The sequence below is a fragment of the Trichosurus vulpecula genome, chromosome 1 (genome assembly GCF_011100635.1).
Source record: "Trichosurus vulpecula isolate mTriVul1 chromosome 1, mTriVul1.pri, whole genome shotgun sequence".
NCBI lineage: Eukaryota > Metazoa > Chordata > Mammalia > Diprotodontia > Phalangeridae > Trichosurus > Trichosurus vulpecula.
This window is the reverse complement of record NC_050573.1, coordinates 445,037,224-445,049,525: the sequence shown is the minus strand read 5'-3', so window position 1 is coordinate 445,049,525 and position 12,302 is coordinate 445,037,224. Positions and strand designations below refer to the sequence as shown.

Genomic DNA, 12,302 nt, shown 5'->3' with positions numbered 1-12,302 from the left:
GCATCCTGAGTGCTAAGGGAGAATATTGGTTGCCATCCAAGCTAGGAAATTAAATTACTAAACGGGAGGGGGGGCGGTGCTGTGCCGCAGAACTCTGACAGGTGGTGGAGACAGTATGCTTGATTCACCGCACACGGTGGGGTTTGCCCTAGAGCAGGGAAGGCTAATTGTATTTCAATATAATCGGTTTCCTTTGTAAACTGCCAAAGGACCTGTAACTTTTAAAGTGGTAAAGAGCTCTGCCCCGAGAAGCGACACTTTGGTTTAGTTCTCACCAGTAAGGCATGACTGTTGTGTCTGAGAGTTAGCCCGTAGAGAACAGGGCATTCGTTAACTTTCAGGCTGTGCCATAAAGTCATTTAATATTAGCTCCCTGTACCTCCATTGGGCACTTCTCTCCCAACTGGCCTTTACACCGGATTCAGATGAAAAATAGCCAAAGGCAAAGAAAACATTACTGATTTTCCTGAATTGGGGGAAATGGTGCTCATTTTCTTATTTGCCAATGGGGTGTAGTTAGCTGGTTAACTTTGAATGAAATACTCTTCGAATCATTCATGGGGTGTGGGTGTGTGTAATAATTCTGATTGGGGTCTTTTTGTTTTGTTTTGTTTTATTTTGGTTTTTTTTTGGCAGGGCAATTGGGATTAAGTGACTTACCCAAGGTCACACAGCTAGTACATGTGTCGTGTCTGAGGCCAGATTTGAACTCAGGTCCTTCTGACTCCAGGGCTGGTGCTCTGCCAGCTGCACCCCCTAGCTGCCCCAATAATTCTTTCTTTTAAAAAAACTTCACTTGTAAAGGAGGGGGAGGGGATATTAAACAGGTAAAGGAAGTTGTGATTTTAATGCCAGTGTATGTACCTGTCCAGTAAAAGAAAATTTCTGTTTTCTTACAGGTCCTTCAGTCTTGGGAGACTATGAGGGAGCCTCTGCACCCAGGGAAAATGCTACCCTTTACAGGGGGGAAGGGTAAACCAGTAGGGAATACAGTACAATCCCAACCCTACTGGGAGGGGCGGGAGGGAGGTGTTGCCGTCACTGTATTAAGTCGATGTTGGGAAACGTTTTAACATCTGGAGCCTTTGTGGGTGGAAATCTGTCTCCTATTACAACTCCGCACTGGATGTGAAGAAGCAAAAAAGAGAATCTATTCACAAAACAGCACATTCTGAAATATTATGGGGAATTGTACCAAAACAAGAACCATATAATTGAACCATAGGGATAAGAAAGAGAGGAAAAATTCTTTAGCGCACAATAAAGGAAACCTAAGAATGGGGGTTACAAACAGTAAAGAGGCTTTTTTTTATTTTTTTAATTTAATATAAGGGTTTTCTACATAATTTTCCCAGTTGATGGGATTTCTAGTTATTTGCATGTTAATGAAGAACTACACAAATGAAGTTAGTACAGTTAAAATGGAGCTTGCTCCCCGTAGTAGAGGCAGGTTCCTGTGAGTTACAATTTAGGTACCCCAAAAGAAGCTGGAAATAAAACAAGACAAATTAAAACAAAATGAAGCGCCCTGTGAAATGCCAAATGAGTCACTCCTTTTACCTTTTGGGGGATGGGGGTGGGAGAAATGGGGGAGGGGCATATCAAACTAAAGATTGACATCTTAATTTTACACTTAAGACATTAAAGTAGTGGATATAATTTGACGGTTGTACTTCATTAGATTTAATTTTTAGACCAAGGCATTATTAATGTGCAGTTTAAGGTTCAGGCATGCATTCTGGCTCATAGTGATTGAAAGTAATTTAAATTAGTGGGAAAGTAGCATGCTTGCATCACTTAGAGTGAGATTGGTATTCATTTACCTATGTTGCGCCAGTTTGTGTTGCAGTTTACCAATTCAATATAGCCCTGCATTTAAAATTCCTTTAAGATTCTGTGGATTTTATTTTTATTAAGACTATAGATATAAAGTACTGTAGTTTACAGTTAGGCCTTGAAATATCTTTTTAGGATCTGTTAGGAATAAGATTGATATTGTATTGTGTGTAACCTGCACAATGTGGAAAGCTGATATACCTGTGCAAAACCTTTGCCTCTGTGCTGTCAGTGTGATGTGCTTTCTGCATGGTTATATACTCCTAGTGATTTTATCAAAATTTCTAAAACTAAGTTTCATGGTAAAAGATCTGTAAAGGCTGCATAAATGTTAGTTGGCACGTCAAGACAATTGTAGAAAGTTGATGACATGATTGCTATATTTCAGTGTTTATTCCCACTCAACATATACCTTCTAAGCTTTCTTTTTTGTTCAAAGCATGATCTTAAAGAGATGTTTAAGTTATGGATGTAACGCAGGGTCCCTGCACTGTATGGCGCATGTTGGTGGCCCTCTGTGCCCTAGACACATGCACAAGGGGCGAGTTAAAAACGACAGAGTGAAAGATGGTTTGGATCCTCTTCATTTCATTTGTTTAGCTTTTCTGTTGTTTTCTCTACTTACATGTATTCCTGTGAATAAATCCTTGTTAAGTTAACCCTTTACTTTTCCTTCCATGTGTATTTTCTTATATACTGTGAATGTGAAAATCTAACTGGTACACTTGATCTTGTGTCCACATGAAAGGGCAAGTCTTTATTAATTTAGATTGCCTGAACAGTGTATCCCATGATGATGAAGGAAAATGGAGAGATTTCTTTTAACTCTGCTGGTCAGAGGTGAAGCCACACCTTTCCATTTTTCAAATGCTGCATAATTAATCTGCAACAAAAACGTTAAGCCATAACAGCCTTTTTGTATTTTTAGTTTCTCACTTTTGCATTGCAGAATGAATACTGGATAACAGTTTTTATAAGAAATTGCTCCTCTTTGCATGGTTCTATTCTTTAAGGGTATTGAATGATACAGCCATTGCACTGAAGTTTTGAGCTGTGTGTGTGAATTTATAAATGCTGTTTCAAAATAGTTTCAAATGCATGATAGCATGCAGCAAAATTTTTACACATTCCTTTCCCCTCCCTCTACCCACTTCCACCTTGGCTTTGCAAATTTCAGTAAATGATGTGCTCTTGGAGTCTTGTGGTGCATAAACTGAATGAAGTAATTTCAGTAATGCCAGATAGAGCACCTTATTTGTTTTAATTTTGAGTTAGATCAAAAGGGCACATCACATTTTTTGCTTTCAAATTCCATTGCTTCATTCAAAGCTCTTAAATTTTGCTTCCTAGTTAATCTCTCAACCTTCTAAATTGGGTCAATATTTTATTAAATGATAACCTAAGTGCTACAAATTACTATTAAAAGTTTGGTAAGGGAAACACCTTAGATACAAACTTTAATATTTTTATAAGATAGGTTTTGGTTAAGTATTTCAGATAAAAATGATAAGAAATTTGCTCCAAACATAGAAGCTAAAACTGATTTTTTATACATGTATATAGATATATATGTACATATATGTCTATATAGAGAGCTATATAATTCAGTGTTATTTGGACCCATGTTTCATTGTGACAGTTGTATGTTGATTAAAAGCAACACTGTCGCTTCTTAGGTTAGACTATAGATGCACTCGTGTAAGTGTTTACCATATTTATAGGGATATTTAGAATTATGCCCATTAAGGGCTGTCAATCTGGCCTCAGAAGTAAGAAGAGAATACTTTAAAAAAAAATTTTTTTTTATTTACAAAGCTTAGATAGGACTACCATCATTTGAGACTGAAAAAGTTTTTTTCTTGAGGGCGTCCTTTTACTACTACATAATTAAACCATATTTCTAATACATAGTATAACCGAGATTTGCAGAAGCCATTTAAGTTTTAGTTTGAAGTAAGATTCATTCTGATTCAGCATTAATAGTTGTGATTCAAATTATTGCATCATGGGATATATAAAGCATCTTCTTGTGGTGTAGTCTTGACAGTTTTTGAATGTTGACTGAATGTTCATGGAATTGTGAGTTTGTCTCTGTTACATTCCAGTGTTTCTGCCTCTTGGCATGCTAAAAGCACGGCTTACTTCATCTGCTCCTTACACACTGAATAAAGTGCTGTTAGTGTGCTCAACTACAGAAATAGCCGCTGCTAAGTGATGTAGACTTTTCTACTTGAATATTTTTATGTTGTAGGAACCTCAGGAGGTCAGTGTTTACTGTTTTTATATATATGCCTTCTTTTTTCCTGTTTGAGCTTCCCTCTTTGAAGGATTCTAACAGTGAACAAAAGCTGCTGATCAGCCTAAGTTGGTAACAGAAAGTGTATTTAATATCGTTTAAATGCATCTTGCATCTTTTGGCAGTTCCAAGTAAAAATTAAAATAGTACATGAACTTAATGCCACAGGTTTTCATTTATATATTCAGGAAATTAGTCTGCTTTTCATATTGTCTAATCTCTAATGACTTCATACTGTGTAAAAATCATTTTGTACATTTTCTAGTTGGTTATTTTCAAAATAATCAATGTGTAAATAATAATCCTTTAAGAGCCAGTTCTGATGCTTTAGATTATTGCTACTTGATTTTGATGGACACATTAGACACATCATTTAAGAGTAGAAACAAAAGCTTAGTTTAAGCCATTGCATCTTTAAAAGAAAAAATCAAGTAGCATTCATTTTGTAATTAATATTGATAGACACTGTGATATTTTTTGTTAAGACTTCCTTTTTGCATTGTTCTGAAGTAAATTGCATATACTGTAAAATAGAATCAAATGTATATTTTAAAATTTCAACTGGCTTTCCTTAATTGAAACTCTTTGCATACTCAGTTATGAAATATTCAGATACCAGTTTTATCTCAGGTGAATAAAAATTCTTGGACCCTTTTTTGTTTGGGGGGCACATGCTTGTTAAACTCATTACACATGTTTTTTATGTATTTCATAGAGGAACTTCCTATTAGCCCAATTTTCCTACCCAGTTATTAGCACCTGGGGTTGTGTAAAACCTTTATAGGGGAACTAGCTACAGGTTTACCTCGAGATGGGAGGATTTGGCTCCCCCACCTCAATTACCCCCTAGCTACACATTCAAGAATAGGCAAATGGAAGATTTTCTCCCCTAAAGTTATTCAAAAGACATTTTTTTTAATACCCTGCGTAGCTGAAACGGGATAATTGGGCTGATTAAATTTACACTATAAGTATTTCAGATATAGCCTTTTATGATGGGGAAAAATTGGTTTCATATAGGTAATCTATCTTATTCATATTGAATGTATTAACATAACGGTGCAAAAGCATTCTTCCCAAGGGAAGAATGTATCATGCATAACTTCAACTTAAGTCCTTTAAATAAAATACTCTAGATACCGCACTGCATATTAAGTTTATTGCTAATACTAGGAACAACTTAAATGAATATTATCAACTGCTCATTAGTACTATTACTGAAATGTAGGCAGTGAAATCTTTAAGAACCTTATAAGGTTTACAAGGGACTTGGGGTAGTTTCAATCTCCACAGAGTGAGTTACAGTTAACTACCAAGAATGCCACCTAGTATTGTTTAGTTGGACACCAATTTAGTTTGCATACAGATATTCATTACATAAATATAGAGACATCTCTGATGCCACTTAAGATAAAACATTACAGAAGGGTAATTTTATTCACCTGTATGCTTTCTAATAATTTGGTGGGGTTTGTATGCTTTTTCTTTTTTTTGCTTTGTATTCTATAGGCATTTCCCCAATTGATATTTATATGTGCTAATCCTTAATCTCTAGGTGTAATTGTTAGAATAATTGATTTACGATAAATTGTCATTCAATGCGGTTTGCATCCCCCACAGTTATCGTGATTTTTTTTGAGATGCTTAGTTAGCAAAATGTATGCATGATTTGAAGAAGTTAGAAAATTTTTCAATATTTTTTTTTAAAACCTAGCCAAATCTGTTTGCCAAGCACTGCATCACTGGTTTGGCAAAACAGTTGTTTACTTCTTTTAAAAAATATATTATTATGCCAGTTTAGTGGACTTAGAGTAAAATCCTTTTATGCCATTTCTAGGTATTCTGTACTTTTCAGAGATTAACTCAGATCACATCCCAAGAAAGAACATGATACAGTAAAAGTGCTTACACAGCTTTTAAAGTTAGGTGTCAGTATTGGCCCCCCTAGTACCAGCATTATGAAGGGGTACCACTGTACTTTCACCAAATTTTTTGTTATTTTTTCTCTGAGCATATAACCAAACCAAGGGTGTAGATAATTTTATGAAAGCAGCGATAAGAAAGTACTGTGTAATTAGGTTTACTTGGCACTACTTAAATTTAAATAGATTGTCACTTGCAAGGATAAGTTTAAGTATTGTAAATGAGTTAATATTAAAAGTTTTTCGACTTAATACTTTGTTAACATTGGGTGCAATAATTTAGTAGTTTAGCATTAGTGAAAACAACTGGATCTTTCTGCTGACAACTTAGGTTGTGTGAGTTATGCTTAAAAGCTTTAAATCTAATGTTTCTTGTATCTGCCACACAATGTTAGAATGTTTCCTTCAAACATCCTCCTGCAACTTCTCAAGCTGTACTCAATTGATATACCTTGAAGTCTGACTCTGTGCTAACAGAACTTCATTTTAAATAGAATATGGTTTTAATTTTTGATAAGCTGCTGAATTTTAAAGAAAGTTTTTTGGGGCCACCAAATATTTTGGATCATGCAGAGAATATATATTGTACTGTAGTAATTTTGTATTTACATTTGTATGATGTGACATAATAGATGTGAATGTTAATCACTGCTTGACTGTTAATAAAGTTGTTTAAATATAGATGTTGCACTCTTGATTTTTAATGGAAGATTTGAGGATCCCCCTCCTCTTTTTGTGTCTATCAATTATGGCTGCTCTGCAATGGGACACATTTGTTGTTTGGCATCGTCTGTTTTGAAGGTTTACATTTCTACGTTACCTAAACATTTGACCAAATGAAACTTTTTCCTAATATTTTAATTTTTGTGTTACCAAGATGTGAATTGATTGAACGTTGTATCCAACCTTTTTCTCCCTTTGGTTTTGGGGTAAGGGAAACCAGCAAAGTAGGTTTGGTTTTTCATTTTCATTCATGTGAACAAAACTTATCTGAGGATAAAGAAATGGGTGTGTCTGTGTGTATGTGTTTAATTGAGGCTTTACTATCATTTTAGCCTTTTAAAATTAGGATAAAACAAACCTTTCACATAGTACTAATTTTGAAGGTTGCCTATATATCTGTCTTGCACAAAGGAAGCATTCAGTGAATGTGAAATGAAGCACAAGTCACCTGCATTATGAAAAATGGGCATCAAGTTGCAGAATTGTGGTTGCATGTCGTAAACCAAAATTAGATGTACTTTTTTTCAGGAAGGTTGTCATTGTAACCAGGTTGTTTTATCAGGGTATATTCCCTTAGTGTGATTGGTGTATAATACTTGAAATTAATCCAGCATATAACAAATATATAGGGAAGTTACTGAAATTTAGTTGTCACGTTCTGAAATCCAGTTTTAAACTAAAAACTGATCCTAGAAATTGCTATGGTGGGGGGGAGGGGAAAAGGGGGGAACGAGGCAGTCGGGGTTAAGTGACTTGTCCAGGGCCAAACAGCCAGGAAGTGTCAAGCTTTGAGGCTGAATTTGAGCTCAAGTCCTCCTGACTCTAGGGCTGGTGCTATATCTACTGTGCCACCTAGCTGCCCCTGAAATTACTGCTTTTTAAAGAAAACACAACTTATCTTACTTATCATTGGAGAGGTCCATATTTGTGTTTGTATGGTGCTTTTATAGAAGATTAGACCTAAAGTTAAAATGTTCAATTGGCGATGCTTCAGATTTTTTAGTTTGGGGTGATTTAAAGTTGATTAAAAAAAATAGCTGATCATTCCCTGTATCTACAAAGTAATCTTTATCAATTTAGGCACTTTTAAATATAAACCTGAAACTTCTGTTGATTATTGGGGCAGTTTCATAAACTGAAGCAAATTATGGATTATTGTATGGTACTCAGAATTTCATATTGAAATTTGTCCATTCTAAGCTAAGTGAAAAATGATTTTTTTTTTCCCGCTCTGGTAAGCTATTTTTAAAATTGAGCACTTTCTCAAGCTTTAGAATAAATGTTGACAAAATTAGTTACACTTAATGATTTGTGCTTTTAGTCAAGTGATCACATGCAATGCTTGTGTGTTATTAAGTGATTTAATTTTGTAATGAATAGATGTTTCCTTAAGAGCTTCATTTTACTTGTGAGGCTTAAATTGATGTCTGTCTGGTAGATTTGGTTGCCTGACATATAAAAGGCTCTTTGCATGGGGTGGGAGAGAAATGTGGAGTACCCTTGGTGTTTATAAGGAAGTCTAGTGTACTTTTTTCAGTAAGTTTTGCTTACTAGACTAGATTGGTAGTATGCTATATACATACTTACAGTTCTTATTTTGTGTTGTACCCTAGTACTGAAGTTAATACCAAAACTGAATTGCATGAGATCAAGAATGCAAGTTACATTACTTTTGGTGGGTCCCCAAACTACTACAAATTGGTAAAAGAGATGAGACCACACCCTGATTCTATAAATCTGATTCAGATTGTAAAATTCACCAATAGAGTGACTTACTCAACATTCTATCTGCCCATTTTTTTTTATCACTTCCCAAGCAATATAAAGTGATTGACATCTTTAAAGGTGTCCCTCCACTATTTCTAGTGATGGTTCCTTCAGTGGCCTGGTCTCTATGATATTTAGTGACATTGTGGAGGTAGCTAGCAATTTACGGTAGGAAAGGTGAAGACGCTGAATCTCAAGCTGGCAATTAAAATGCCTGACTAGCTCCTACTTTACAAAAGCAGGCCAGGCCCATTTTTAACTTTTAGGTTACAATTGGGCTCAAATGATCCTAAAATGATGGGTTTATTTTTCCTTAGGACTACAGGTTAAAAATCTTAAGGTTTTTTGGGTTTTTTTTTTCTTTCTATAGTCTTCACCCAAAAGAAACCAAGCCTTTCTAGCAGTGATTTCTAGTTCTGGTTTTGCAACCTTGAGGGATCTCTACCTTATTCTCCCCAACCCCCAATCTTAAATCTTTTTTGGTAGAGAGGGAATTATCAAATCAAAATTAAGTGAAAGTTTTGAAACTACAGATGGGTTAGCTATCAATTTTAAGGGCTCTACGCAATATTAAAGTGCATCTTAAATACTTTAAACAACGGAACTTGGATTTAAGTATAGGCTGAATTTTGATGCATTAAATATATATCTGTTTAATTTTCAGAGTTTCTACTTCAAAGTTGATGAGGACTCTACCTTAGTAGAGTCCAATCTTTAACATTCTAGACAAGTGGTCATTCTACTTAGTGAAATAAAGATCTAAAATCAGTAAGTTAAAAAAAAAGTGACAGAAGGAAGAGATTACACCGCTGACGCAAGCTGCATGATTTTTAGAGTAGTTTGAGGAGGTAAAGAAAATTTCCTCAAACCGTCCTCATCTGAAATAAAATTTTAAAGGCAGATGGGGGAGGGGTGTTGTATTGATTTGCCATTGGTTGCTTCATACTTTTTACAAAAAGTGATATTCTCTGTGGACAAGGTCAAGTAAATCTAAATTTTTTTCTACAGTTTAAATTATTCGGTGAAGTCCTTGACAAAATGTATGGGTCTGATGTATTACAGTTGTGAGTTATGAGACTAAGGAAACATTTAGAGCTGGAAAGAACTTTGGAGACCATTTAATCCAAATCTGCCCCCTGACCCCATTTTGTAGATGAGGGAATTGGCTCAGAAAGGTTCCTAGGGTCACATGGCTAGAAAAGATAGTGTTTTTTGAATTCAGGACTTCCTAATTCTTTATTGCAAGTTGACTGGCATATTTCTGAAGTACAATTACCCAAAATCAATTTGGAGAACTGTATTTATAAAATACTTCAACTAAATTTTAATGTACAGGGGTGAGGTTTTGCAACAATGGAGTTCAAGTTAGAATCCCAAAATAATAGTGATAGAGCTAAAGCTAATGTTTTAAAGGAGTCTGAACTTAAAATTATTCCTCTGCCCCCTTAACCTGGAGCAACAATGATCAGAATGGAGAGTTCACAGTAAAAGAAAAGCAATAAATGAAGGGCTGGGTGCCTTGAACACAAGATTGATGACGCTACTGCTCTAGCAGTTAAAACTTAAAAAAAAAAATTTTTTTTTTTTAGTTTTTCATCTGTGACAAAAGCTGTCCATTGATTAGGGACTGCTGCCCAGTAACCACAGAGATACTCAGAGCCCAGGCCACACAGATCATATATAAAAATGAATCCATGAGATCCTGGCACCAGTTCTAATCTATGTTATGTAGATTTTGGTTACATAAACATTGAATGACATGGAATTTCAAAGAGCAAGTGAAGGAAGATAATGATTTACAGTTCAAAGAACAGATGGCTAAAGTGTAAGATGTCAAAACAGGAAATTAACCGGATTTAAGAGGACTTCTAATAAGTTCTATTTTGCAGACTAATTACCTGAGGTGCTCATCTCTTAAGTTAATGGTAAAATTAAGCCAGAAATTCTTTTACCACAATCTGTTTATTTACTGTCAACCCTTTGTCCTATCATGGCTTGGTGGCATAAATAACCAATTTTAATAAATCTGAGAAGCTCTTAAATCTTTTGCATAAAATACAATCGAATGTGATTACATTTAATGAATATAATAAACAGATTGCATACGTTCGTAAGAGACGTTTGCTCTTTTGCCCCGGCATCTTGAAGTAAGTGTAACTAACCCTAAATTCTATTCACCAAATTGCTTCATTCTGACTTATAAAGCTTTTGCTACTATGTGGGATACCATATTTTGGCAGCCTTAGTTTCTGAGTTATGAGTATACGAATTTCAGCCAAGTAGACATTGCAGGTTCAAACGAATAAAATAAGTGGAGAGGAATTATAAGCTTAAATTCCTTTTGATGGCTACAGTCAGAATAAGGATATTTTTCAGTATCTCATTAACAAACATTAAGCTACAGCTTGCAAAGCTCACGCTAGACTCAAGGGGAGATAAAATGACTTAAACATTAAGTACACTATGTGCCAGGCACTATCCTAATAAGCACTAGGGATTCAAAGAAGAGGGTGGGGGGAGTCCCTGCTCCTAAGGCACTGTTTGATGGAGACAACATGCAAAATCTATGTACGAACCAGACACGTTCAGGATAAACAAGATAATGGAGTGACGCTACTATTATCCTCTTGGTTCTATGTCTAGTAATAATGGGTCTGTGGTAACAGACTGCAAATAGTTCAGAGAACATAATTTTAAATATTCTTTGGTGTTCTCCACTGACTCAGTGTTTTATAAATGAAGTGTGATTCTAAAATAACGACTGATGTTAAACAGAAATATTTGAATTTATGTAAGTATACCCTTCCAACCATTTCTGACAGCTACGCACTTCTAACAATGTTGCCCTTGTTAAAAACCACACAAGTCAGTCTCAGTTACTTAGATTTGTCTTAGATTTAGACTTTTTTAAACGAGCATTACTATATGGGGGAAAAACGTTTTCTTCAAAAAAGTTATAAGTGATTTCATCCTCAAGTTAGGTATGCAGCCTTTCATATTTGAAGGGGCAGTGGCTGAGACTGTATAGGAGTTTTGTCAGTCTAAACTTACGATTTCATAGGATCATTCATCTAGAACTGGAAAGGAACTCCAATTTACACTGCCTCTTTCCACCTCTCCCTCCCCACCCCCCATTTTACAGATGAGAAAACTTCCAGGCCTGGGGAAGTTGTTACTCAAGATAATACAGGTAAGTAACAGAGGAAGGATTTGAACCCAAGTCCTTCATGACTCCAGAATTAATGTTACTTTCTGTCAATCCAGGCTGGCAACTTTCAATTTAGTTTTTGAAGATGTGCCCAGGTCACCAAGAATTTAAATGTCTTGCCCATCACCCAACCAGTATGTATCAGGGAGAACTAGTCTTAGGCTCCAGATTTAGAACTGGAAAGGAAGGGACCTTTGAGGTCAGTTAGTCCAACTCATTTTATGGAGGAGACAAAAAGCATATCCTAAGAACAATAATTTCAGCAGGGTCCATAGTAGGAGTAAAATAAGATGGAGGTCCTGGGAGAGATTTTTGTTATGTTTTGATGATAAAAGAAGAAAAGAAAGGGGTAAGAGGATGAAACAGTAAATAACAATGTAGGTGATAATTGTCAAAATGTCTGTGTGGTTCCGTATCGCAAAGTATAAGAGACTCTCCACATAAAAGGTAGAAGAAGTAGACCATTTGTTCAGGCGCCAGAGAACTAGATCCCACAAGCCATTTATCCAGTAAAACATTCAATACACAATGTCACAACATGGAGCCTCCC

The 12,302-nt window shown here is 35.6% G+C and overlaps 1 protein-coding gene across 1 annotated transcript in view; it reads left to right on the top strand.

The window, feature by feature from the left end:
- TNPO1 (transportin 1) overlaps nucleotides 1–6,735 on the top strand; it is a 75,460-nt gene extending 68,725 nt beyond the window's left edge. Inside the window, exon 25 of the mRNA XM_036764144.1 lies at nucleotides 900–6,735. The gene's annotated coding sequence lies outside the window, so the exon portion shown is untranslated. The remainder of the gene's footprint in view (nucleotides 1–899) is intronic.
- The last annotated feature ends 5,567 nt before the right edge of the window (nucleotides 6,736–12,302 follow it).